Source organism: Mirounga angustirostris, unplaced genomic scaffold, assembly GCF_029215605.1.
Source record: "Mirounga angustirostris isolate CCGP_5_RB_7025 unplaced genomic scaffold, mMirAng1.0.hap1 SCAF_1, whole genome shotgun sequence".
Classification (NCBI taxonomy): domain Eukaryota; kingdom Metazoa; phylum Chordata; class Mammalia; order Carnivora; family Phocidae; genus Mirounga; species Mirounga angustirostris.
In genome coordinates, this window is record NW_026991709.1 from 61,295,412 (window position 1) to 61,318,102 (window position 22,691).

Genomic DNA, 22,691 nt, shown 5'->3' on the forward strand with positions numbered 1-22,691 from the left:
CTTTTATGGTGAATTCTGTTTGTAGATGTTTGTTTGCACACCAGTCAGTCAACAATAAGCTTAGTCAACAATCAGCTACCTTTTCCAATTGATCTTTAACATCCATATCAATTCCCCTCTCAAAGGATTTCAAATGTTTCTAGGACTGTTTTAATCTCAAAAGTAACCCATCAGATGCCATCCACTTCCCTGGTTTTCAGGGTATGATCCTCAAAAATCTTTGATTTTTAAACAGATGATCCAAGGCCACTGTGAGGAATGGGGGCAAGAGAATGCCAAGAAAGGTTTCAAAACAAGACTTTAAGACTTTAAGCTGCTTTTAGACACTGAGGCTCCACTTTCAATTTCATTTGATAAAAGATCTTTTTGTTAGTGGATGAGAAGTTCTAGTCTGAGAGAGATTCAGCAACTTGTTTCAGATCACTCAGCTAATGACAGAACCAGCTTAGAACCAGATATCCAGAATCTTCACCTAGTAAGTATTTCTGCCATTCTATATCTGACTCTTCTAATTCTTTTTTTCTATCCTATTAGCATCTATTTATTCTCTTTAGAAAAATTTCCCACTCTTTCTTCCTTTGGCACTTTATAGTTTTATCTAGAGCATCTTGTTTTAGTTTCTCTATGTATTTTATTGAATATCTTTTTTCTCATCAATTCTGAGAATATTAGCCTACTGCCAAAATACTGGAGGGGTCATTATTATCATTAGTAATATTATTGTCTCCCACATGGATAATATTTTTTTAGAGACATTCACCTTTCATAGATTCACACATTAATTATATTGGTATGAACTCATATACCCTTATAAAGTACACAGTAAGAGGTATGAAAACTAAGACCTAGAAACAACTTGCCCATTGGCTCACAGCTATTCAGAAGCACAAGTAGGGTTGGAGTCCTGTTTTCCAGTTTCCACTCTTTCCACTTGAGTATTCCAAATGAAGAGAAGGTTTGGGGTGGGGTTGGGGGGTTGTGTTAAATTCCTACTCATGGGCTATTAGCCTGCTTTTCCTTGACATTTCAAATGACTTGGTTCTTATTAAATCAGTCATGCATACACTTACAAATTACTCCTTCACCTTGCCAACCTCACCACCAACCTGCTGGAGCAAGACCAAAGGGCCATAAGTTCCTTCATAAACTTTTCCCTACAATCCACATGGTTGATTGCCCTTTCATCTAAGCATTGTTTAAATTTTGACAATGTTTTCAACATAACTGATCCTCTTTGACCTCTCATCAGTCCTATATTTTTTCTTCCACTGGATTTTTATTCACATAGTCACCCTACTCATACCGGGATATCTCATTTGGGGAACAACCCTCTGTAATATACTATCCAGGACTTGATTTTATCTTTGTCCCTTTGTAGAGACTCTAAATCCTTATCTGAATATTCAGTCTAACAAGCATAGGACATTGGAAGAAGGACTAGTAGCCAAACATGAAGTAGATGCTCCTTCACAAAAAGTAACAATGGCAGAAGAAGGCAAATTTCCTAGCAGTGGCATATGCATAACTCCAACATAACATGTAGATATATTCAGTTAGATATGTAAAAGATATATAGTATATAAAATAAATCTCATGCAGCTCCTGAACCGCTCCATAACATAAAGGATGCAGAGAACGGAGGACACCCCAAGTTAGAAGGAGCAATATATTTGTGAAGAGCTACATCCATTTCCTTGATCCTCCAGCTGAGGGGAGGCATATAAATGGTAGTGATACTAATAAATCCTAATCTAAAGCTCATGCCCTTTGCCCTAGAGTAGGTAGCAGGGAGGTTATAGGTATCAATCTGAACACCTGCTGAAGGATAAGGAACTTCTCTATAGTATGAGCAATTCAGTTTTCTATTGAAAACTAGTATATTTCAGAAATCAGGGTAAAAAGCCATTCCTGGGTCAGTCATGGCAAAATGATTATAATCACATTTCTCTATTGCTTGATTAAGTCACTATTCACTAATGCCCTGAAGCCATCAGATTCTTTGAGCTCTCATTTCATACCCCATACCACTTGTGGTGAGCTTCCCTATATCTAGTTTGGAAAGCCAGTTCAAGGCAGAAGGTGGTTTTCTTTCTCTACTATAAAAAGAGTTTTGGGTCACGGGTGGTTGCCTTCTCACTGTGTTTTTAAAAGAAGAGAGAAAGTGCCGTCCGTTTGCTGGGAGCAAAAATATGTTCTTTTTCATCTGAAACCATTCCTTGCATCTCACTAAATATTACTGAGCATCCCACAAGTAGCCTATTGTCTTACCTATCTGCAACAGTAAACTGAATGTATTAGGAAAACCTCTTCAGACTGGTGGAACCCAGCAGCTTAGGAAGCTTTGGGGAATAAATATCTGACAGCAGGTGGCTTAAGTAGACCAGCTGTATGGCTATACATAGGAACTGCCACTTAACAAGTTAGGGCAGCTTGTTCCCATAGCTCATGGGGAGTTGGACACATTCTACTCCCTTTAGACTCTCTGGGCTATAGAGGAAAAACAAGCATTTCATCATGTCCAATGCCTCCTTAATTATGTGATTTTAAGTTGTTCTAAGACATAACAGTTTCTTTTTTCTTTTCTTTCCTTTTTCTTTTTTCTTTTCTTTTATTTATTTATTTGACAGAGAGAGAGACAGCGAGAGAGGGAACACAAGCTGGGGGTGTGGAAGAGGGAGAAGCAGGCTTCCCGCCGAGCAGAGAGCCTGATGTGGGGCCCTGGGATCACGACCCTAGCCGAAGGCAGACGCTTAATGACTGAGCCACCCAGGCGCCCCAAGACATAACAGTTTAATGTGAAGGAGTACAAATGGCAGTCCCAGGACATACTGGACCATTGACCCACTGTTCATATATCACTAGTCTTCTTCTCCTTTGTGACATAGTCAGTTACCATGGTAACAAGTAGCCAAAGTTTATTAGTGCTTGTTAGTATTTAAAAGGTGATTTATAAGCATATAAATAATTGGCTGCTCATTAACAGGTGGGGCTCCTGAACTCAGCTGCCTTTGGCAATTATCTACAGGATTCCAGAGTTGTGCTCCTGTCTGCCGCAGCTGCTTGCCTGTTTGGCTCGGAAAGTATCAACCTTGAAAACAAGGCAAAGAGAAAACAATCCATCAGCAGGGTGGGTGGAGCAGACCTTGTGACCGGTATTGGTTGCTTGCCTAGCAGAGTGCACAGGAGCAGATGGGAGGGAGTACAGGTTGCCCACTTTTAATTTTTCCTTCAGAAAATGTACATACTGTATTCTGAAAACTCTTGTTTCTCAGCAAATTATTAGGAATGGAGCCAGACTTACATGTAAATTGTTGTTTATACTGGAAGAGCCCCTCGTCTAAAAATACCTCCCTGAACCAGCAGTCACAGAATCTGAAAGTGCATCAGAATAGATGTATTATTTTCAGTATTGTGTGTGTACATGTGTGTGTGTTTATGTATGTGAAAGAGAGATTGAGAGTGCTAGACAGAGTTGTATATATTGTTTGGGGGTGTTCGAGGGAATGAAGCTGAGAGAAATGGAGTATTTCAATACTCCCAGTGGTAGGAAACATGTTAACCTTGCTGCTGACCACATTTTTAGTAATCGGAGAGACCCTGGATAGCCTGAGAAAACATAGTTTGTGGATCAGAGTCACAGTTTTTCCAGATTGCCATTTTGACAGGCTAGACCTGACTTAGATGATTCTGGGGTTTTGGTTTGGTTTTGCTTTTAATTTTTAAAGACCCTTTTCCACTTCTAATTTTTTCACACAGTTTTGGAGTTTTGAATAATTGTTAATAAAAAGATACACTTATTGAAGCATACCATGCATTCATCTTCCTAATCTATAAGTAATAATTGTTATTTTGACTTGAGGTACATGAGAACAAGGGAGAGGGGAACATGGGAAGATAACTGGAAGATACCACAATGGTAATAAAATGTAAGAGGACAGATTTTGAAGAGGGAAAGACTTTAAAGAGAGAGATTAAGAAGAGAGAAAAACTGGAGGCTAAAAAAGATGTTCCATCTGGTTTCTGCAGCTTCTTTCTTTCATTTATAGACAATCTCAGGAGCCGAGAACAAGGCACAGTCAGCCAGTGCTGCTTGAGGAATGGCATAAAGAACAGTAAGAGAATCAGCTGTGCATTGCCCTGTAGGGTATTTCATAAACTCCAGGAGGTATACAGACCAGCAATGATAGTGTATATCTCAGTGCCAGAGAGGCTGATTACCCCTTCAATTGTCTTAATTTATGTAACAGCATATTTTCTCCCCCACTCAACTAAGTGCCTAATTCTACTGATGAAGCATCTAACTCACCAGTAACTTTGGAAGTGTTATTTAGGTTGATTAAACACTACTCTATTTATGGAAATACCTTTTGTTTTAATAATTGGTAGTGGTTTTTAACTCCACCCTCCTCAACATGTGTGTGTGTGTGGGGGTAATTATCTTGATCCTCTAGCTTGCTGAGATTTTTGAACACATTCTACATTTTCTGAAGAAAACTCTATTACAAATAAAAAAATAAAGGTAACAGGCATTCATATAATTTTTTATTGTTTTAGGCATCACTCTAAATGCTTTATATAACTCATGTAACCTTCAAAAAAATTTACAAATTGGGTATCATTACTATCCCTTTTTTACATGTCAGGAAACAGAAGGTTAAAAAAAACTTGCTTAAAAATATATAAAGGAGCAAATTAGGAACAGACCTAGAATTTGAAAACTTAACACAGGACAGCCTGCTCTTCTGCAACCCTTCGTTCCATCAACAAATGTATTGAGTTCCCATAGCTCGTGGGAACTCAATATTATGAAGTAGGAAGTTATAAGAGAGTGTAACTCTCACCATAACAAGCAAATCAAATCACGTGAGGTACTAAATTAATTTTCCTAAACCCCTGAGAAAAGCGACATTGAAAGACTTTAAATAAGCTAAACTCCAGTGATGATTACTTCATAGGAGAAAAGACATACAAAGCTACTCTCCTTGGCTGACTAGCAGGAAAATAAAACTTTCTCCACAGACCGAAAATCAGCAGAATCTTTAACAAAATTTTAAAGCCTGTATGTGGGTGGCCAAGAAAGATTGGAATTCTGAGACTCTAGTGAAGTTACAGAGTAAATCTGCACTCACTCACCAATTCTACTGCCTGTGTCTTTCCTATTTAGGGGCAGTTCTCCACAGGCTAGAAGGCAGGGGAGGAGAATTGAGAGGGATCAATTTCAACTCAAGATTTCAGCTTCTAAGAAGAGCTGGAGACAGCGTTCTGAGAGGGACTGCTTTGAGGCATTCTGGGAAGAGAAAGATCTTCCTGGGCATACAAAGTCTTAGTATGGCTGGAAGAGAGCAAAGAAAACTTCCTAGAAATACGAAGAGCTGGAAGTGCTATAAAAGCGGAAATCTTCATGTTTTAAAAAGCTAGTGCTGGGCAGAGAAGCATAGACACCTATGGATCTCACTACTGCTCAGACCCAAAGTCTGCAGGGTTTCATTCTAATTCCACTTCCAAAACATTTAAAGCCTGTGGTCAAACTAAAGCTGCAACAAATCCCAAACACATCTCAACTAGAGACCAGATTTATTTAGCTCTCCACTGTAGATCTTTTCTAGAAATAAATATGATTTACATCCATTTTTTGTATTGTTTCCTTACACAAAATATCCTTAGTGCCATAAAATTTGCATGACAAATAAGATATATAAATCATGGCCAAAAGAGAATATATGGAGAGAAGCAGAGATGACCCACATGTTGGAATTATTAGAGATTTTAAATAAAATATGTATAATCAAAAATCTAAAGGAGCAAGTAGAAAAAGTAGGCAATGTGAGTAAAGAGATGGGGGATTTTAGCAGAACATATTAAACAAAAATCTATTGAAGAAGATTCCAGAAAAGATGCAATATCATAAATGAAGGACTCATTAGATGGACTTAACAGCAGATTGGAATCTGAAAAGAATAAGTATCCTAGAAGACAGGTCAGTAGAGCTCCTGGTGCTGCTTGTGTGCACTGGTTCAAGTGAGGGCTTGGACCTTTTTGTGAAGCAGCAGCTGAGGCTAATGCGGCTCATACCATGGCAGATGACAAGCCCAAGGAAGGAGTCAAGATTGGGAACAAGGATCTATTGGGTCTGGATGGTTCTGTAGTGCCATTTAAGATTAAGAGGCACACAGCACTTAGTTAACTAATGAAAGCCTATTGTGAACAATAGGCTTGTCAATGAGGCAAATCAGATGCCAAAGGGATGAGCAGCCAATCAATGAAACAGACATTCCTGCATAGTTGGAGATAGAGTATGAAGATACAGTTGATGTGTTCCAGCAGCAAACAGGAGGTGTTTACTAGACAGGGAGCCTGCTACTTTACTCCAGAACTCTGTTTCTCCAGATCAAAAGGACAACCTAAATTAGAAAACTGCAATTTGCTTCCACCACATCCTGATTACTACAGTAGAGTTCTCTCAATTCTTTCATTTTCCCTTTCCCCATTCCTTTATTGCACATAAAGTAACTGGTGTATATACGCAAGCATATTGCATTTTTTAACTAAATGGCCAGTGATATGGTTTGATCAGTACCAAATGGAGATGAGATAGGGAAAAATATTGATTTTATGAAAATACCCCTTTCTCCATTTGTGGCATTCAGCTCCTATCTTTATATCTCAGTGAGTTATTTTGCTCTCAAAACAAAACAAAAAAGAACAACATAAAAATCCTTGCATATTTTGTTTGATTGGAGAATTTCAATGCTTTTCATTTATCACTATAAAACCAAGGACAATTTTATAACTTTTTTTGTACACAGCTGTAACATGTAGGATGATCTATCTTAAGTAGGAATAAATTAATCTAAAAGAAGATTCCTAGATATTTTTCAATTCAAGTATCTTGTTGTTTAAATAAAATTCTTGTTTAAAATGAACAAAACAAATCAATAGAAGGCATCCAAACTAAAGCCAAAAAAAAAAAAATAGTAAAAAATAAAAGAGAGAGAGAGAAGTGTTTGAGATCTGTAGGACAATATCAAACCCACCATGAGTGTAGAGAAAGAAGATAGCGAATAGGGTAAAAAAATATATTTAAAGAAATATAGCAGAAAATGATTCCAAATGATTGAAAGATGCTAACACATATCTGATATTCAGTGGACCCCATGCAGAGCACTACAAAACAAAACACGCCTAAACTCTTCATAGTTAAATTGCTGGAAACAAAATTTAATAATTTAAAAGCAGCCAGCAAAAATAGACACATTATCTTCATTAGTACAATATGCATGATAGTTGATTTACCACTAAAAATAATTAGAGAATATATTATTGGACAAAGCAATAATATAAAGTGCTAAAAACAAAAGTCAACCTAGGAATATTATATATAGATCTATCTATCTCTCCTTTAAAAGAGAGGGCAAATAAAGTCATTTCAGAGAACAAAACTGCAGGGAATTTGCCTCCAGCAGCCCTTACTATAAGACACACTAAAAGTAGTTCTTCAGAAATGAAGAGAAATGATGCCAAATGAAACCCCAGATCTGCAGGAATGAACGAAAGTCATAAAATAAATATCTGGGAAAATATAAAAGACCTTTCAACCTATATCTGTATTTATATCTTATATATTTTTTTAAAAGACTGCCGAGCATTTAAAAGAAAATAATAATAATATATCAAATGTATTTAGGGATTTTTAGCATATGTAGAACTAAAATATAAGAAATGAAGTGCATAAAGATGGCAAAAAAACCCACTAAACTGTTTGTAATATAGCATAATATTATTTGAAGTTAGGCTATAATGAATCTAAGATTCATATTGTAAACTCTGAACCTATACTGTCCAATAGGGTAATCAATAGCTACATGTTGATATTTCAATTTAAGTAAAAATTAATCAAAATTAAGTAAAATTAAAAATTCAGTTCCTAAGTTACACTAGCCACATTTCAAGTGCTAGTAACTATATATCTGTAGTGGCCATCATATTGGACTGAGCAGATATAGAAGATTTCCAGTTATTTCAGACATCACTGCTCTAGATAAAGCATAAAAATATAACACAAAGATACAAATCTAAATACCAAAAGTAGGAGTAGAAATGGAATACAAAAAAAAAATGTGATTTACCTCAAAGAAGGCAGAAAAAAAAAAAAGAGACATGTTTAATAAATGAGATAAATAAAAACCAAATATGAAGATAGGAGATTAAAATAGAACTATATCAATAATTACATTAAATGTTATTAAACAAAACATTCCATGTAAAAGTCAGAGATAATAAGATTATATAAAAAAAGACATAACTCTATAGATTTTATGTGTAAAGGCAGAGCAGTTGAAAGTAAATGTGTAAAAAAAGTACCACTGAAACACTAAGATTAAGAAATTGGTTGGCGGGCGCCTGGGTGGCTCAGATGGTTAAGCATCTGCCTTTGGCTCAGGTCATGATCCTGGAGTCCCGGGATCGAGTCCCATGTCGGGTTCCCTGCTAGGCGGGGAGCCTGCTTCTCCCTCTGCCTCTGCCCCACTCTCTCTCTCTCTGACTCTCATGAATAAATAAATAAAACATTAAAAAAATTTTTAAAAAAATTGGTTGGCTATCTTAATATCAGACTAAGGTGATTTCAAGGGAAATAATATTACTGGAGAAATAAAGAAACATTTCATAATTATAAAGGGGTTGATTCATCAAGAAGTTATAACAATTCTAAAAGTGTATGTACCCAATAACAAGATTTCAAAATGCATGAAGCAAAACTTGACAGATTAAACGAAGACGTGGACAAGTCCACATTTGTGGTCAGAGATTTTACATAACCATCCCCCAACAACTGTATATGTATAATTCTACCCCCACCACTGCACATAGTCTTTGCATGTGCACATGAATTATCCACCAAAACAGACTACCAACTAGGCTATAAAAAGTCTCAAAAATATTAAAGAATTAAAATCATATAGAATATAGTCTTTGGATATAATGGTATCAAATTAGAGATTGATTTTTAAAAGCTATATAAAAAATCCTAAAGTGTTTGGGATTTCACAACAAATTTCTAAATAACCCATAGTCAAGAAGAAAGCAAAAGGAAAATTAGAAAAGACTACAAAATGAATGACAATAAAAACATAGTATATAAAAATCTGTATGATTCAGCTAAAGCTGCATTAGAAGAACATTTAGAGTTTAAATGTTTATAGTAGAAAAGAGGAATAACTTAAAAATAAGTAACTAAAACTTCTATTTTAGAAGCTAGACAAAACAGAACAAATTAAGCCTAAAGTAAATAGAAGAAATAATGGAGACAAAAATATAAATCAACAAAATATAAAACCAAAAACAGGTAATCAAAATGTTGAAAGTGGAATCATTAAAAAGATTAATAAGCTTGACAAATTTCTAGTAAGATTTATCAAGGAGAAAGAGAAAATACAATGACATCAAGAATGAAAAGGGACATTACTACAGACTGCAAAAAATAAAAGCATAAAAAAAACACTTTATGCAAATAAATTCTACAAATTAAATGAAATGGACACATTCCTTGAACAATACACTTACTTAAACTGATGTAATAAGAAATAGGCAATCTAAATAGCCCCATGAATATAAAATAAATTGAGTTCATAATCAAAAACTTTCCCCCAGAGTTATTTCAGGCTCAAATGGCTTCACTGGAATTTTATCAAGTATTTAAGTAAGGTATAATGCCAATTCTACATAAGTTCTTTCAAAGACGGAAGGAGGAAGAAATACTATTCAAAAAATATGGTCTGATACTAAAACCTGGCAAATATAAGAAAAAAACTATAGACTGATATCTATTATGATCACAGATGCAAAATCTTAAAAACACAGAAACAACCTGAGTACAACAAGCCAGAGTCACACACAGTGATGCATCACAACAGATGGATTTTATCCCAGGTATGCAAAAGTGCTTCAACATTTAAAAAATATATATAATTCACCATACTAACAGAAAAAAGAGAAAACAACAACAACAAAACCCCCATATAATCATCTCAATCGATGTAGAAATATGGCTTTCCTATTACTCTCCCAAAGAAGAATGCCCTCTCTCATCATTTCTATTTTATATTTTCCTGGAGTTTCCCTGCTGTACAATGGGGCAGGGAAAATAAATAAAAGCCTAACAATCTAAAAGAATAATTAAAGCTGTGCTATTTGCAGGCAAAATAATTGTAAATATAGAAAACCTTCACAGAATCTATAAAAGGACTAGGACTAAGTAAATTCAGTGAAACTGTAGAATTCAAATTCACAAAAAATCTAGAGTTTCTATATACAAGCAAACAGAAATTAGAAAAAAAGTAAAATTATATACAATATCATTAAAAATATTGAATATATAAACAATCTACTGAAAAAGATGCAAGATGTCCACACTGAAACTATAAAACACTGTTGAGAAATTTAAGACTCAAATAGTGAAGAGCTATGCCTATGTTTACTGACAAAATTTAATATTTTAAGGATGTGTTTTTCTCTCTTAATTGATCTATAGACTTAATGTAATATCTATCAAATTTCCAACAGGCTATTTTGAAGATATTGACAAACTTATTCTAAAATTTGGGTAGAAATAAGAAGGATTGGGAATAGCCAAAACAATCTTTTAAAGAAAGTTAAAGGACTTAACATTATCTACCTCAAGACTTATTACAAAGCTACAATAAACAACAGACTGGAATAATTGACTTAAAGAATTAACATATAGATCAATGGAAATAGACCCACACATATAAAGTCAACTGATCTTCAGATAAGGCACCAAGTTCATTCAATGGAAGAAAGAAAAATCTTAAATGATATTGAATCAACTCAACCCTTATACTCCATAAATAAAATATTAATTTGAGGTGAATCTTAGATTTAAATTCATAAAGCACAGCAAAAAATAAGAATAATATCTTTGTAAACTTGGGAGTAGGCAAAGATGATTTCAACACAAAATCAATAACTCTAAAAGAAAAAAATCAGTAACTCTAAAAGAAAAAAATAGATAAATTGAACTTTATCAAAATTAAAATTTACATCTCATTAAAAGAAATATTAAGCAAATTAATAGGCAAAAAACAGACTGGGAGAAAGTTTTCATAATACGTCTATTTGACAAAGAACTCATATCCAGAATATTAGAGAAATCCTATAATACAATAAGAAAAGGACAGATAATAAAAAGGTGCACCCAATTACAAAATGGTAAATGAATACATACTTCACAAAGAAATACAAATGGCCAACAAGTGTGTGCAAATGTGCTCAAAATGTCCAAAAAAAGTCCAAAAAAAGCTTGTAAAAGAATGTTTACAGCGACTTTCATATTCATAATTACACAAATATCCACCAACAGAATGAATAAGCAAAATATGTTATAGTCATGCAATAAGATGCTACTATAGAAAAGGAGAAACTACTGATAAAGGCAAAAACATTATGAGGAGTGAAAAACCAGCCACAAAAAGATGACTCAATTACTTTATATTATTTCCAAGAATAGATAAAACTAATCTACGGCAATTGAAATCAGAAAGTGGTCACCTCTGTGGGTGGAGAGAACAAAGCGGAGATTGACCTTAAAATGACAAGAGGGAATTTTCTGGGGTAGTGTAGATGACGTTAATAAGAAAAAGAATAGGCAAGACACAGACTGAGAAAAAGTTTTCATAATACATACATCTGACAAAGGACTCATATACAGAATATATGTTTTCTATACATGGTTACATTCTGTACAAGGTTAAATAAAATGGCTAAAATTCATTAAGCCGAATGCTTAAGACCTGTACAAATTATTATATTTAAATTGCATCTCAAAATATGTATATTGACCAGTGCCAGATTCTGTGCAATTCTTTGGAGATATAGTGATGAACAAGACTGTTCTCGTAAAGTTAGAAAATCCAATAAATGGACTTTTTTAGGCCATTCAAGGACTTACCTCAACTAAATCCTTCTCTTTGTTGTCCACATACTTAACTATTGTTTCTGTACATAATATAGTGAAAGTGTGTTACAAAAAGAAATCAGGAGTCCTGAGTTTTTTTCACATTTCTGTCCTTGACTATCTTTGTGACCTTGAATAAGCCATTTATCCTTATTATACTTACCTGCAAAACAAAGGTGTCAGTCCAATATCCTTTTAAGCCCTTATCTTTATTGGTTTTTATTCTTATTACACACACTAATGGTGATATCATTTATTTATTGTGAAGCTGTAAACTTGAGGGGGAAAACTGGGCATCACAGAAGGAGACAGCCCTAATTTCTTGACCATAACATGGTAATTGTCATAACTTGCCAGTGTGTGGTATTGCCATTGAGCCTTTTCTAGTGAGTTAAGCTGAGAGTTTACAGAAAATGAGATCTGACTAGTCTAGCCTTTATTTGAATTCTAATTCCTTTTTTTTTTTAAATGGCTTTCTCAGTCATGTTAATTTTGAGTGACCAACCAGATCTCAAATCCCCAAATCAAGAGACCTCCGTTGCAGAAAAGGCGTTTTAGTTTGCCAGGTACACAAAGCTATCTTGTTTTTTAAGTGAATTAGTTAAGATTCAGAGATGGGACAGAGTCTAAAATCTGTATGCCCATAAAACATTCTCTCTTAGAAACATTTAGAGAACATGCAAGAGTAAATTGCTCTTTTATGAGGTCTGCAGAGGAACATAATACATAACTTGCTTTCGTTGTGATTTTTAAATTTTGCCTTTCTCCCAAATTGCTTAATCACTTTTTGGTTAGAGAAAATAAGCCTCAATATGGCCAAACCTCTACCCAAAGACCCCTTTCCATACCCCATGCTGCTCATTTTCTCTTGGAATCTGTAACCTCTTCTTATCACTCTTCCTTCATATTCGTCCAAATGCCTTTCTTTTTGTGTAAGGTTTGAAATTAACTTTTGTCAATCCTTTTCCCTATCAGCTGATACTCATAACTTCTTAACATTTTAACATTTTGTATTATCATTAATTCATTCATTAACTCATTTCCACAAAAACTTACTGAAGTAGAAACAAAAACAAAAACAAAAACACGCAAGATGCTACGTAGGTGCCAAAGAACAGAAGGGTGAAGAATCTCCCTGCTACCCGGGGGTTTATATTCTAAGATTTACATATATAGTCTATATTTTTAAATATATCATCTAATTTTTTTTAAGAATTGAATGTGTGCTTTTTTTCCTTTATTAAGTCCTCTTACAACCCTTTGGTCTGTGAGTGTGGGCTTAGATTTACTTTTCAGTGCCCTTGATTCAAGTTATCAAAGCACACGAAGCTTCGAAGCTGCCAACTACCACTACGGTCTTCAGAGTGACAAGCTTCTTGCTTAAGAAACAGTTTCTCAGCATTCTAAAAATAGGTCCCCAGGATCTCCCTGTGAAAGTAGTAAACAGAAAAACAACTGGGGGAAAATTGGGATATGTATGGTCACTGTTCTGTTCCTTTTGTGGTTTTCTGCTTCTAGCTTTTTGCTTTTGATTCTTCCATTCATGTATTGATTGGTTCATACATTGATTTATAAATATGTATTTAATGCCTACAATGAGCCAGGGAGTATACTAGATGAGTAACACCTAATCCTTGTCTTATAGGAGCTCAGAATCAAAAATTCTATTTCAAACCGTTTGGACACAACAAACATGACTGCCTTTGCCAATCGAAAGAGTGAATTTTTCCCACTGTTCAAAGAGATGTTTTCAAAATAGATTAAAAAATATTTAAAGGTAAAAGGACATTTTTAATGGTGAGATATTTTACTAAATAGTTTCTAGGCTGTGTGTGCACATATGTGTGTCTATGAGTGTGCATGTGTATATGGCCTTACATTTCTCTTAGTATCATATGCCTACAGAGGCTTTTTAAAACTATCTTTAATATAAACTGCATTCTAAAATAGCCTTTAAAATAAACAACAGATGACAGAAAATAATTTTTAGACAAGATATTGCATGCAGTTTTATTTTTTTTATTTTTATTTATTTATTTTTAAGATTTTATTTATTTATTTGACAGAGAGAGACACAGGGAGAGAGGGAACACAAGCAGGGGGAGTGGGAGAGGGAGAAGCAGGCTTCCTGCAGAGCAGGGAGCCCAACGCGGGGCTCGATCCCAAGACCCTGGGATCATGACCTGAGCCGAAGGCAGATGCTTAACGACTGAGCCACCCAGGCGCCCTGCATGCAATTTTAAAGTATAGATTTAAAATGTCTTCATTGCATCCTCCGACAACCCAAAATACAAATGATGCCCCCCCCCCCACACACACACACATTCAATTTGGAAGATAGTGGCAATATTTTTTGTTTAATTCACATAAAAATTATTTCATTGTTATGTATAGTAACAGCTATTCCTGTTCCTCAATGAGTATTTAGTGAGTTGAAGCTTCTTTAACAATCCATTCCATCAACACTAACAGCTAATTACTAGTAGTATCTACATTTATAGGTGAGAAATCTAAGGAAAATCAATGTTAAAGAACTTGACTTGTTAAATATTTAGTACAAAATATAAGATAATGCAATTTGATAGAAAAGACACAAAATCTGCCCAGAAGAACCTTCAATAATTAACAATTATTTTAAAATCATGCACTGTAGTTAAAACTTATGAAAAGTTGTTTAAAGGACGTGACTTTTTTCCCTGACTAAAACATGCCTTTGGGAAATTTTTATTTCCTTGTCTTCATCTCCCTCTTGGCATTTACCAATCCTGATTTTCTCCTTGTTTTCTCTCTTCTTTTCTGCAGTTGAAAAGCTTTAAATGACTGCTGAGCAGCCCATCTCTATATTCTAAAGAGACCCTTTGCCTCTTGGGAGAAATATAGTATGTTATACTAGTTTGGATACAAAAAAAAGGACTACTTACTTACTTTTCTACAATTGTAAATAGTCCTCTAATATTTTCATTATTAATTAAATGTATGAAAAGTTTTAAAATTATAACATTCTCAGTCGTTTTTCATAAAGCCCCATGCTATCTCATTTTGCATTCTTCTAAGACTTCTGTCCTGTCTTGTTCTGTGGAGGCTCCCTGTGCCCTTTGTCATTTTTCCATGGTGTCTTTATCTACTTAGCTATGAGCTCCCTTCTCCTAATCCTCTTCTCATACCCATTATTTTCCAATATTATTAGCCTGGTTTCTTTTGACACAAAAGCTTAAAAGCCACTGCCTATTTCTGTGTTGCCAACTTTTCATGTCCCTGTCATAGTGACACCTTAAATCTCTGACAGCAGATGTCAAAATCTCCCAAACTGCACTGTAGACCAACTTCAGCTAAATTTAATGAAGTATTGGGCAGTTCTGATTAAAACAATTGGCACCCATGGAAAAAAATGATATTAATGGGGTCTAAATCCAAGATACTGGCTATTTCAAAACATAGGCCTGACTTTGTATATTATGTTCAAAACAAGTTAGTTAGTCCTTCTTAGTACTTTGACCAAAAATTTTAGTGACTTTCTACAGGTGAATGGGGGGATTGGCTTGACTAGGCTATCCTAAAAGTTCAAGTATTTTCCGTAGTTCCATAGAAAATAACAGAGCAGGGAAATAAAATAGAAAAGATTAGAATTTAAAAAGTAGTTAAAAGCCTACTTAGTCCTTATTCTCTACCAATTACCTACAAACTTTTGACTTTTACTTTCTAATCTTAGTATACTTACTCGAAAGACAAAACTCTCATTCCCTCCTCTGTTTCTTATTCCTTTGGCATTTTAAAATATTCTCTTTCTTTTTAATTGCTAGTAAATACTGAAGGAATTTCCTTTTGGAATAAGGATCAGAGCAGATTTGTACAACTTAGCTACAAATCCTCAAAGCAATCTTTTAAAATGTTTTCTGAACCTTGGCTCAAAAATAGGTTTTTCTCTATTTAACCTTTAAAAAAATGGTTTGAAATGTAAAAGGACAAAGCGATTCTTAAACACAGCCACAGTGACATCCGTCAAAAGCTAAAAATATCTCATTGGTTTAACAGGCCAAATTTGTAGTCCCTACGAAGTCCTAATGTTATTGTGAATGCCCTATGATGGGTTACATGGGTAAAGTGATGTGTTTGTAGAATTACATGGTAATTCAAAGAGACACTGATAAGCTATATTTTGTACTTTTGTTCCAGATGCAGGAAGGAAACATTTAATCCATCTAATTTGATCCAAAAAACTGTCTTGATGACATTTGGAAGGATTTAATGACATTTTCCTTGGTTCCAGCTCTACTATTCAGCCGTACCTCATCGTATATGATTAAGCTGTAACTCTGCAGACAGTTACAGGGCCCAATGCATCAAGTTCATAATTAAGATGCAAAAAAAAAAAAAAAAAAACCAAAAACCCTCCAACAACAACCAAAAAATAATTTTGCAAAGTACTCCTTTCCCAATAATTGACTTGAAATGCTCTCTGTTCTCTACTGAGCTCTGAGTTGTGAAGCAGTTCCCTGGATGGGGACTATCAGACTTGACTCACACTAGGATCTTTTCTAACTGCTTTCGTCTCCCAAATGCCTACCATGATTCAGAGGTTACCAGATGTTGCATATGGTAACAAAGGTATAAAAATGTAGGACTCAGTGGTTGCAGAGTAAATCAAAGGGAGCCATAACCGACCACTGCATAAATAATGGGCCAGCGTTATGAGTGGAAATGTGTCCCCCAAAATTCATATGTTGAAGGTCTAACCCCCAATACTTTAGATGTAACCTTATTTGTGAATAGGGTCATTGCAGATGTAATTAGTTAGATAGGTCATTGGATTATCCAACATGACAGGTTGTTAGAAGGTGGAGAAGGGACAGTAAAGTATTACAGGCTGAGAAGGCAATTTGAGATTGAAAAAGGACACAAGCCACTGCATACTATTTACAGAGTTTTAGTCAGGGTAACTTACTAACAAGGAGACTCAGGCAAAGCACTATTCATGGCAGCAGCATACTTTCTTTCTGCCCCCATTCTCTGCCCAGTCCAGACCTTAATCCCCAGCTTTTATAGAATGAGAGGTGAGGTCAAAGGGTAGTTATCTAAAGTGGCATCATTTGTGAGCCAGAGGATCTCTACTAGGATATCGAGTGGGGCCTTCTGTGCACCAGTCATTTCTACTGCTTATCTACAGTGGAGCCTTCTGTATGCCACTTTAGGGAAGATCAGAACGAACCATCCCACATTCAGGTCAGGACATACGTTAACCTCCTGGGAGCCTGGAACATGTAGCTACGAGGCAGGTCATTTCTCAGGCATGAACAAGATGGAGGGTCAAAGATGGAGTCATTGTTTTCAGCACTCCTACATAGGAATCCTTAGAAAAAGGAGGCATTTGATTTACACATACACACAAAAGTATCATCATGTGAAGATGAAGGCAGTGATCAAGGTGATGCATCTACAAGCCAAGGAATGCCAAAGACTTCCAGCAAACCACCAGAAGCTAGGGGGGAGGAAGGGCAGCTTCTCCCTCACAGCCATTAGAAGGAACCAACCCTGCTGACACTCTGATCTCCTGGTTCTAGCCTTCAAATCTGTAAGACAATATATTCAAGCCACTTAGTTTGTGGTACTTTGTTATGGCATCCCTAGAAAACTAACATAGGCAGCCAGCTCCAGAAGATAGCTTGTGGACAACTAGTGCAGTACAGACGTCAGAAAAGGACAACCTGGGGGCGCCTGGGTGGCTCAGTTGGTTAAGCGACTGCCTTCGGCTCAGGTCATGATCCTGGAGTCCCGGGATCGAGTCCCGCATCGGGCTCCCTACTCGGCAGGGAGTCTGCTTCTCCCTCTGACCCTCCCCCCTCTCGTGTGCTCTCTCTCATTCTCTCTCAAATAAATAAGTAAAATCTTTAAAAAAAAAAAAGAAGAAAAGGACAACTTGGTATAAAAGCTGAGCAAACGGCAAATGCCATGGCAGAGACACAGCCATGCTGACTGACCTTTCTTCCCTGTGGCAGGCAGAAGATTAGATCCCAAGTTCCCAGAAATCAAGGAATTCACAAGGTGGGAGCAAAGGCTCAGACACCAGCAAGTGTTAAGTTATGTGGAGAAATAGCAAGAGAAGAAGGCAAAATCAGTTGGTTCCTGTGAGAGCAGAGGCCAATAAAGTAACAAAGTAGGGCTCTGACACTAAGGTCTCAAATCCTCCATCGCTCTATTATGTAGGCAGTAGGGATCACTGGGAAAAGTCAATAAGGAGTTAAATATAAATCAAAGCTGCATTAGGAAGATTTCTCTGGCATTTGCGTGCAAAACACATAAAAGTTTGAAGAGATTACATGCAGCAAGTATGTGACCCTGAGCTCATTACTTCAGCTTCCTTATCTGCAAAATGGAACCAAGAATATAATCATTTTGTTGGATTTTTGTGAGAATGAAATGAGATAATCCATGCCCAGTGCCTCATAAAGTAAGCCCTTGGATAAATGTCACAGGCTGAGTCAGATATATACACAACTATAACTCACATATGCCTTCAAATTAAGTATGGACATTAACATTTCTCCTTGTCCCTTCCTGACTGCCAGCTCCTGGAAAACAGTACCTGTAACTCAGGCTTGATTTTATCCCAGACAACACTTACCCAATATTATGTATAATGAAAAGACAGACATCTGAAGCGTGGGTGAATTATAAACAACATTAAAAAAGAGCAGGTGCATGCTGATTCCCCTTAGCCATTCCCCAGCCTTGACCTCTATCATCCTGCCAACCTAAAGCAGAGCTCCAGGCTGAATCCATCACAAGAGAGTCAAAACATGCTTGTAAATTTGGGCCTGATTTGCTCTAATGAGTTCTTGCTTCTCCTCCATTTCTAGGGGAACATAAAGCAGTGAATGACATGATTCACAGGGTAGATAACACCTCTTTAATATCTCTCCACATGCTGACCTATTTCATTACTGTGCACTTCTCAGGGATGAGAAGCTATGCAAAGACTAGAAGAAAAATACCTGAGAGGCTGCCTCCTCCTGGGAATGTTTCAGCTTTTCAAGATTCTAGGTCATCCCTCTCCCTTATATTTGGAGTTCATTCCCACTGGGAGAGCAATCTGTTCATACAGCCCCCTTTTTTTTTTAAAGAGTTATTATTTATCCACAGTATAATAGAAAGCATATTCAAAAATAAAATCTTCATAATTAAAACCTTTATATGGAGTTTTTCTTTTTAAATTTTAAGTATTAGGAGTAAGGTACATTCACTTCAGGTAATTCAATTTTGAGTTAAATAATTGAGTCACCTCCTGAGACAAGGCATAATTTAACTCTTTACAAACGGCCAAGTAGAGAAACTGAATGCTGTTGAAACCATTGATCCAGGATGAGTAAATTTGTTTAGGGACTGAGAGGTGTCCCGTGGTGCCAGGGAGACTGACTAGGAAGCGTTCCTCACCTCTGGTGGCCCAGAAGCTTCTGGTAACAGAATGTTACTTCTGCACCAAATGTACGCGTTTCTTAGAATGAAAGATGATGTTCTCTAGGCTGTGGCCTCAATGAAAATTACTGTCCAGGAGACATCTGCCCAATTTTGAAAGTCTGGAAAAATGAAGCAGCTTCAGAATATAGCCTCAAGATTACCCATGAAGACCACTCCCTCTAGTTTTCTTCCCAATTTCTTTCTAATTGGAGCATATAGATGTGCGGTATGTCTTAGTATGCAGGTGTCTTTGTATCCAGGTGGGTATATATTGACTTTGTATATAGGGCATGTATGTTTGTACATGCACCTTTGTTTATGCATATTATCATTGGCTCTTTCCAGACAAAATTCTCTATGAACCTATGGCTTTTTTTCCAAACTGAGAGGTGAAAAGAGACCATTCCTGATAGCTGTCTGCATCAGTCATTTAAAAAAATTTTAATAACTATTTTCTCACCTCCTGAGACCCCATCAAAAGTGCATCAAATAGGGTTAGTTTAGAGATTGACTCCACTTGCCACATTATAAAACCAGTTCAAACAGGTACCATTCTGGTCATCTGGTTTTTGGAGGACCTAGAGTTCTTTTAAAACCAGGGAGACTTGACTTCAGTGCATTCACAAAACATTTATCAATCAGTACGTGCAAATACACACAAACGAAAAAGCTAGTTTGCAACTCCACTACAATTGCTGTGATCATCTGTGTATTCTCACTGCTCTGTGGTAGTGGGGGTACACGCACTGTTCATCTGAATATAAAGCTTTACAGATAGGCTTGACAGAATTTTCCATTAGACTAGAAAGACTAACTCCCTGAAAGATAAAAGATTAAAGGAAGAAGGGAAGCAGCAGCTGGATCTACCTGGAAAACTTGTTGCTTTACAGGATCCCGTATTTCTTATATCTGCAAATAGATCTTGAGGGGAAAGAAACTGCCTGAAGGTGGATGAACACTAAAACACACCCTCTGTAGTAGGATTCCCAAGAGGTGAAAGGAAATTGGTAGAGCAAATTTATATGCAGGTGATATCAGGGGAACCTAGATATGAAATATCTTGCAAACAAAAAGTGGAGAAGAAAATGTTTAAATAGAGAAAATGCAACAGAACCTTAATTACTGCTTCCCCATGATGTCTGCCCAGTCCAGAGGCATTTATCATGTGCAGCTGAAGGACAACATCTCTGCCAAGCCTACCTGAGCTCCAAGAAGAACTCTGCACTCAAGTAGCCCTCAGAGGACTGGATGATCCTGGAATTCTCCCAGCTGCGCTTCCCTGAAAAGATGACCAAGTAGCTGGACCTGAGCCTGATTATGGAGCTCATCCTCATGTTCTATCTGGACAAGTCAATCGACTGGCTCCAGGGTCATTTTCTGTGGATTAAGGTCTGTAATCCTAGGAAGGATGTGTAACACTGGGACCAGCAGAAGACTGCCTGAGGATCAGCTTCAGGCCATACCTCTTGAGCATGTGGGCAGGTGAAGAAGATCCAGAAATGGAAGGACAAGGTCCGTGGGAAGCAGGCACTGTGGAGGGTTCACGTGACCTGCAGGCCTAGGTGAGGACAAGCATCAACCCACACAGCACTTGAGCCAGAGAAAGCCTACCTGCATGAGGATTTCTTCTGGGGATTTGCATTGTGTGTGTGTGTGTGTGTGTGTGTGTTTTAAACAATTATTTGCCATACAACACGTGTCAAATGTTGTAGGTAATTTTGAGATTACAGTATTTCAGGGACAAAGTTCATCACTAGCCTCAATTTATTTGGTCAGAAAGTTGTGTGTGTTTGTGTGTATGTCTTTTCTCTTTCCCAAAGAGATTGGAGAGGAGGTCGGGAAGATAAGAAAACTTTTAATTGGTGCATTCAGTCAAGCAGTTCAGCAACAGAACATTAATTTTTATTTTAATAATGTGTTTTTAATTGAATACTTTGCTGGTGCTGCACTAAATTGGGTTTGTTATTTAAAATTACATTAAGAAAGATCATCCCCCTTCAACTAATGCCACCCACAATCCCAAGTAACATGTAATCCATTGGGGAAGAGGCAGAATAAATTACTATTCCTTGAGGGATTCCTCAGCAAAATGGGATAAATATCAGTAGACTAGCAAGTTGTTGTTTTAGAGTAAACAAAAATACTGTTGAAATATAGCTTTTCTTTGATACATTGTAGCAGTGATCTCTCACTGTTCAGTGAATTCTATTACGCTTTCTCCTCCAGTAATAGGATGGTAACTAGGCACCTCCCTTGTAGCGAGCTGTGTCTATGACTATGTCTTGCCAATAGGTATGAGCAAATGTGATATGCTCACTGTTAGACCAAGGCTATGATGAAATGTTGTGTGTCTCCCCCATGATTGCTTCTTACTAGTTCTCTGGCTGGATATTCATTATGACATGGCTCTGTGGGATGGTGGAACAATAAGATGGAACCTGATCCCTTAATGACCACTAGGAGAATTTTTCTGATCCCCTGAATACCTATCCAAGCATATCTATTGTGTTAAGCTATTGAAACTTAGGTATCTGCTCTTACAGTCTAAGATGTCCTCCCTATGACATATACCACTTTAGTTGAATTATATTTCTTAAATGTAGAAAACATTTTAGAATCCATTGGTGGGTTGACTGTTTCTTCTTACATTTTCTTTTTTTTTTTTTTTTTAAGGTTTTATTTATTTATTTGACAGAGAGAGACACAGCGAGACAGGAAACACAAGCAGGAGGAGTAGGAGAGGGAGAAGCAGGCTTCCTGCTGAGCAGCAAGCCTGATGTGGGGCTCGATCCCAGGACTCTGGGACCATGACCTGAGCCGAAGGCAGACACTTAACAACTGAGCCACCCAGGCGCCCCACAATCTTGTACTTTCATATGCACAATTTCATAAAACCCTGCAACAGAAAAACTATGCTATCAACATTTTACAGTGAGAAACTACTGAGGCTGTTTCACCATCCTTGGGTTTTATTGCAGATATTTGGCTGAGACAGAATTAGAGTTAACTATTTCTCTATTTCTCATTTTGGGGCCTATGTCATCCAAATTTTACTGCTTATGGGAACGTGGTAGGTAATCCTTTGAACTTATCTATAAAATGAAAATAATAATATCTATTGTTAACATAATAATGTATGCATATTTACATGTACTATTTTTAAATTATTGCCATCAATATACTGATTAAATTTTACTGTAATTTAGAAACATCTGCCTCCTGTGTTTCATATAAGAGTATTTTGGATTAGGCAATACTATTTGGATTT

General features: G+C 36.4%; 1 pseudogene; it reads left to right on the forward strand.

Moving 5' to 3' along the window:
• Window positions 1-6,073: 6,073 nt before the first annotated feature.
• On the forward strand, window positions 6,074-6,345 carry LOC123834539 (small ubiquitin-related modifier 2-like; annotated as a pseudogene).
• The last annotated feature ends 16,346 nt before the right edge of the window (window positions 6,346-22,691 follow it).